Source organism: Urocitellus parryii, unplaced genomic scaffold, assembly GCF_045843805.1.
Source record: "Urocitellus parryii isolate mUroPar1 unplaced genomic scaffold, mUroPar1.hap1 Scaffold_270, whole genome shotgun sequence".
NCBI classification, from domain to species: Eukaryota; Metazoa; Chordata; class Mammalia; order Rodentia; family Sciuridae; genus Urocitellus; species Urocitellus parryii.
The window spans coordinates 134,294-141,811 of NW_027552588.1; positions in this window are offsets into that span (position 1 = coordinate 134,294).

Consider the following 7,518-nt stretch of genomic DNA (forward strand, 5'->3'; position numbering starts at 1 on the left):
ACCTGATCCTAACCCGAACCCTAACCCTAACCCTAACCCTAACCCGAACCCTAACTGTAACCCTAACCCTAACCCTAACCAGAACCCGAACCTGAAACCTAAAACTAACCCTAACCCGAAACCAAACAATAACCCTAACCCTAACTCTAACGCTAACCCTAAACCTAACCCTAGCCCTAATCCTAACCCTAACCCGAATCCTAACCCGAATCCGAACCCTAACATTAACCCAAACCCTAAATCTAATCCTAAACCTAACCCTATGCCTAACACTAACACTAACCCTAACCCTAACCGTAACCCTAACCCTAAACTGAACCCTAACACGAACCCGAACCCTAAACTAACCCTAACCCTAATCCTAACCCTAACCCTCTCCCGAACCCTAACCCTAACAATAAACCTAACCCTAAGCCTAAGCCGAACCTGAACCTGAAACCGAACCCTAAAATGAACCCTAACCCTAACCCTAAACATAACCGTAACCTGATCCCTAAGCCTAAACCGAACCCTAACACTAACCCTAACACTAAAACTAACCCAAAACCTAATGCGAAACCTAACCCTAAACCAACCCTAAACCTAACCCTAACCCAAACCTGAACCGTAACCCTAACCCTAACCCTAATCCTAACCCGAAACCTAAACCGAACCCGACACCGAACCCGAACCCGAATCCTAACCCTAACCCTAAACAGATCCCTAATTTTAACACTAACCCTAACCCAAAACCTAACCCTAACGCTAAACCTAAACTGAACCCGAACCGGAACCCGAACCCTAAACCTAACCCTAACCCTAAACCTCTCACTAAACCTAACCGTAAGCCTAACCCTAACGCTAACCCGAACCCTAACTCAAATAGGAACCCGACCCCGAACCCAAACCTTAACCCTAAACCTAAACCTAAAACTAACACTTAACCCTAACCCCTAATCCTAACCCAAACCCTAAACCTAACCATAACCCTAAGCCTAACCCTAACCCTACCCTAACCCTAACCCTAAACCAAAGAAGAACCCAAACCCGAACTCTAACCCTAACCCTAAACTTAACCCGAAACCTAAAACTAAACCAAACCTGAAACCTAAACCTAACACTTACCCTAACCGTAACCCTTACCCTAACCCCTAAACCTAAACCTAACCCTAACCCTAACCCTAACCCTAAACCTAACCCAAACCCGAACCCTGACCCTAACCCTAAACCTAACCCTAACCCAATCCCTAATCTTAACCCTAACCCTAACCGGAACACTATCCCGAACCCTAAACCTAAGCCGAACCCTAAACCGAACCCTAACCCTAACCCTAACCCTAACCCTAACCTTAACCCTAAACCTAACCCTAACCCTAACACTTAACCCTAACCCCTAATCCTAACCCAAACCCTAAACCTAAACATAACCCTAAGCCTAACCCGAAACCTAACCCTAACCCTAACCCTAACCCTAACCTTACCCTAACCCTAACCCTAAACCTAACCAAAAACCGAACCCGAACCCTAACCCTAACCCTAAACCTAACCCAAACCCTAACCCTAACCCTAACCCTAACCCTAACCCTAACCCTAACCCGAACCCTAAACCTAAACCGAACCTGAAACCTAAACCTAACCCTTACCCTAACCTTAACACTTACCCTAACCCCTAAACGTAACCGTAACCCTAACCCTCACCCTAAATCTAACCCAAACCCGAACCCTAACCCTAATCCTAAACCTAACCCTAACCTGAACCGGAAACCTAACCCTAACCCAATCCCTAACCCTAACCCTAACCCTAACCGGAACACTATCACGAACCCTAAACCTAAGCCAAACCCTAAACCGAACCCTAACCCTAACCCTAACCATAACCCATACCCGAACCCGAAACCTAACACTAACCTAACCCTAACCCGAACCCGAACCCTAACCCTAACCCTAACCCTAAACCTAACCTAACCCTAACCCGAACCCGAACCCTAACCCTAACCCTATCCCTAACCCTAACACTAACCCTAAACCTAACCCTAACCTGAACCCTAATCCGAACCCTAACCCTAAACCTAAACCGAACCAGAACCCGAACCCTTACCCTAACCTAACCCTAAACCTAACCCTAACCCTAACCTGAACCCGAAACCTAACCCTAACACTAACCCTAACCATAACAACCAAACCTAACCCTAACCCGAACCCGAACCCGAGGCCTAACCAGAACCCTAACCCTAACCCGAAGCCTAACCCTAACCCTAACCCTAGCCCTAAACCTAACCCTAAACGTAACCCTAACCAGAACCCTAAACCTAACCCTAACACTAACACTAACCCTAATCCGAACCCTAACCCTAACCCTAACCCGAACACTAACAACAGCCCTAACCCTAACACTAAACCCAACACTAACACTAACCCCACCCCCTAACCCTTACCCTTAACCCTTACTCTAACTCTATCCCTAACCCTAACCCTGATCCTAATCCGAACCGTAAAACTAACCCTAACCCTAACCCGAACCCGAACCCTAACCCCAACCCTAACACAAACCCGAACCATAATTAGAACCCGAACCCTAACCCAAAATCGATCCCTAAACCTAACTCGAAACCTAACGCGAACCATAACCCTAACACTAACCCTAACCCTAACCCTAACCCGAAACCTAACGATAACACGAACCCAAAACCTAAACCTAACCCTAACCCTAACACTAACCCTAACCCTAAACTTAACCCTAAACCGAACTCTAACAGGAACCCGAAACCTAACCCTAACCTTAACCCTATCCTAACCCTAACCCTATACCTCACCCTAACCCGAACCCTAACCCTAACACTAACCTGAACTTGAACCCTAACCCTAACCCTAACCCTAACCCTCACACTAACCCGAACCCGAACCCGAACCTTAACCCTAACCCAAATCCTAACCTTAACCCTAATCCTAACCCTAAACGTAACCCAAACCCTAAACCTAACCCTAAACCTAACCCTAACCCGAACCCTAACCCTAACCGGAACCCGAAACCTAACCCTAACCCGTACCCTTACTCTAAACCTAACCCTAACCCTATCCCTAACCCCAACCCTAACCCGAACCCAAACCAGAATTTGAACCCGAACCCTAACCCGAACCCAATCCCTAAAAAAAACTCGAAACCTAACGCGAACCTTAAACCTAACACTAACCCTAACCGAAACCCTAACCCTAACACTAACACTAACCCAAACCCTAACCCTAACCCTAACTGTAACCCTAACCCTAACCCTAATCCTAACCCGAAACCTAACACTTACACGAACCTGAAACCTAACCCTAATCCGAACCCTAACTCTAACCCTAACCCTAAGCATATTCCTAACCCTAACCCGAACCCTAACCCTAACGCTAACACTAACCCTAACCTTAACCCTAAACCGAACCCTAACACGAACACGAAACCTAACCCTAACACTAATCCAAATCCTAACCCTAACCCTATACCTCACCCTAACCCTAACACTAACCGCAACCTGAACCCGAACTTGAACCCTAACCCTAACCTTAACCCTAATCCTAACCCTTAATGTAACCCTAACACTAAACCTAACCCTAATCCTAACCCTAACCCGAACCCTAACCCTAACCCGAACCCGAAACCTAACCGTCACCCGTACCCTTACTCTAAACCTAACCCTAACACTATCCCTAACCCTAACAAGAAACCTAACCCTAACCCTAACCCAAATCCGAAACCTAACATGAACACGAACACTAACCCTAATTCTAACCCGAACCCTATCCCTAACCATAACCTTATCCCTTACCCTAAACCGAATCCGAACCTGAACCTGAACCCTAAATCGAACCCGAACCGGAACCCTTACACTAACCCAAACACTAACCCTAACCCTAACCCTAACCCAAAACCTAACCCGAACCCGAACTCTAACCCTTAACAAAACCGAATCCTAACCCTAACCCTAACTCTAACCCGAACCCAAACCCTAAACCTAACCCTAACCCTACCCTTAATCCTAACTGTAACCCTAAAACTAACACTAACCCTAAGCCGAAACCGAAACCGAAATCTAACCCTAACCCTAACCCTAAACCTAACCCTAACCCGAACCCGAACCCGAACCGGAAACCGAACCTGAACTCTAACCCTAAACCGAACCCGAACCCAAACCCTAACCCTAACCCTAACCCGAACCCGAACCCGACCCTAAACACTAACCCTAACACTAACTCTAAGCCTAACCCTAACCCAAACCCGATCCGTAACCCTAACCCGAACCCGACCCTGAACTCTAACCTGAACCCTAACCCTAAGACTGAACCTAACCCTAACCCTAAATCTAACGCAAACCCTAACCCTAACACTAACCCTAACCGTAACCCTAACCCTAACCCTAACAATAACCCTAACCCTAACCCTAACACTAACCCGAACTCGAACCCTAACCCTAACCCTAACACTAAACCGAACACTAACACGAACCCGAACCCTAACCCTAATCCTAACCCGAAACCTAACCCTAACCATAACCCTAACCCTAACCCTAAACCGAACCCGAACCTGAAACCAAACACTAAACCGAACCCGAACCCGAACCCCAACCCTAACCCAAACACTTACCCTAACCCTAACCCTAACCCTAACCCAAACCCTAACCCGAACCCGAACCATAACCCTCACCCTAAACCGAACCCTAACCGTAACCCTAACCCTAACTCTAACCCGAACCCTAAACCTAACCCTAACCCTAACCCTACGCGTAACCCTAACCGTAACCCTAAATTTAACCCTAACACTTACCCTAACCCGAAACCGAAACCTAACCCTAACCCTAACCCTAACCTTAATCGGAAACCGAACCTGAATCCTAACCCTAACCCTTACCCAAACCCTCACCCTAAACAGAACCCAAACCCGAACCCGAACCCTAACCCTAACCCGAAACCGAACCCGACCCTGAACACGAACCCTAACCGTAACTCTAAGCCTAACCCTAACCCTAACCCGATCCCGAAACCTAACCCGAACCCGAACCCTAACTCTAACCCTAACCCTAACCCTATCCATAACCCTAACCCGAACCCTAACCGTAACCCTAACCCTAAATTGAACCCCAACACGAACCCGAACCCTAACAATAACCATAAGCCTAACCCTAAGCCGAACCCTAACCATAACCATAACCATAACCCTAACCCATACCCGTACCCCAACCCGAACCCTAACCCTAACACTAACCTGAACCCTAACTCTAACCCTAACCCAAACCCTAACCCTAACCCTAACCTGAACCCGAAAACCCTAACCTTAATGCTAACCCTAACCCTAATCCGAACCCGAAACCTATCACTAACCCTAATCTGAACCCTAACCATTATCCTAACCCTAACCGTAATCCGAATCCGATACCGAAACCTAACCCTAACCCTAACTCGAAACCTAACCCTAAACCTAACCCTAAACCTAAACCTAACCCGAAACCGAACCTGAACCCGAAACCTAACCTGAACCCTAACCCATCCTTAACGCTAACCCTAAACCTAACCATAACCTGAACCCGAACCCTAACCCTAACCCTAAACCTAACCCTAAACATAACCCTAACCGGAACTCTAACCCTAACCCTAACCCGAACCCGAACCCGACCCGAACCCTAACCCTAACCCTAACCCTAACCCTAACCCGAAACCTAACCTTGAACTGAACCTGAAAACTAACCCTAACCCTAACCCTAATCCTAACCCTAAACCTAACCCTATCCCTAACATGAACCCGAACCCTAACCCTAACATGACCCTAACCCTAACCCTAACCTGAACCCACCCGAACCCGAACCCAAAATCAAACCATAACCCTAAATCTAACACTAACGCTAACCTTAACCCTAACCTTAACCCTAAACCTAAACTTAACCATAACCCTAACTGTAAACGTAACCCTAACCCTAACCCGAACCCTAACCCGAACCCTAACCCTAACCCTAACCCTAAACCTAACCCTAACACTAACTCTAACCCCGACCCTAACCCTAACCTTAACCCTAAACCGAACCCTAACACTAACACGAACCCGAAACCTAACCCTAACCCTAACCCTAATCCTAACCCTAACCCTATACCTCACCCTACCCGAACACTAACCCTAACACTGACACTAACCCTAACCCTAACCCGATCCCGAACCATAATGCTAACCCTAACCCTAACACGAACCCAAACCCTAACTCTAACCCTAAACCGAACCCTAACCCTATCCCTAAACCTAACTCAAAACCTAAACCGAACCCGAATCCTAACCCTAACCCTAACCCGACCCTAACCCTAACCCTAAACCTAACACTTACCAGAGCCCGACCCGAACCCTAACCATAATCATAACCATAACCCGAACATTAACCCGATCCCTAACCCTAACCCTAACCCTAAACTTAACCCTACCCCTAACCCTAACCCTAATTCGAACCCACCCCGAAACCTAACTCTAAGCATAAACCTAACCGAAACCCTAACCCAAACCAGAACAATAACCCAAATCCTAACACTAACCCTAACCCGAACCCGAACCCGAACCCTTACCCTAACCCAAACCCTAACCCTAACCTAACCCTAACCCTAACCCAAAACCTAACCTAACCCGAACCCTAACTATGTCCCTAACCCTAACCCTAATGATAACCATAACCCGAATCCGTACCCTAAACCTATCCTAACCCTAACCCTATCCTGAACCCAAACCATAACACGAACCTGAAACCTAACCCTGACCCTAACACTAAACATACCCCGAATCCTAAACCTAACCGTAACCCTAACCCTAACCCTATCCCAAAACCGAACCCGAACCCGAACCCTAACCCTAACCCGAACCCGAATCCTAACCCCGACCCTAACCCTAACCCTAACCCTCACCCTAACCCTAAGCATAAACCTAAACGTAATCCTAAACCGAAAGCTAACCCTAACCCTAACCCTAACCCAAAACTGAACTCTAACCCCAACCTTAACCATAACCCTAACCCTCACCTTGACCCGAACCCTAACACTAACCCGAAACCTAAACCTAAACCTAAACCGAACCCAAAACCTAAACCCAACCCTAACCCTAACCCTAACCCAAACCCTAACTGAACCCTAACCCTAACCCTAACCCTAACCCGAACCCGATCCCGACCCCGAATCCTAACCCTAAACCGAACCCTCATCCTAACCCTAACTCCAAACCAAACCCTAACCCTAAACCTAACCCTAACCCTAACCAGATCCCGAACCCTAAACCTAACCCTAACCCTAACCCTAACACGAACCCTAACCCTAACACTTACCCGATCCCTAACCCTAACCCGAAACCAAACCCGAAACCTAACACTAACCCAAACACTAACCTAACCCTATCCCTATCCCTAACCCGAACCCTAACCCGAACCCGAACACTAACCCTAACCCTAAACCAAACCCTAACACTAACCCAAACCTAATCCTAAACCTAAACCTAACCCTAACCCTAACCGTAACCCTGAATCTAACCCTAACCCTACC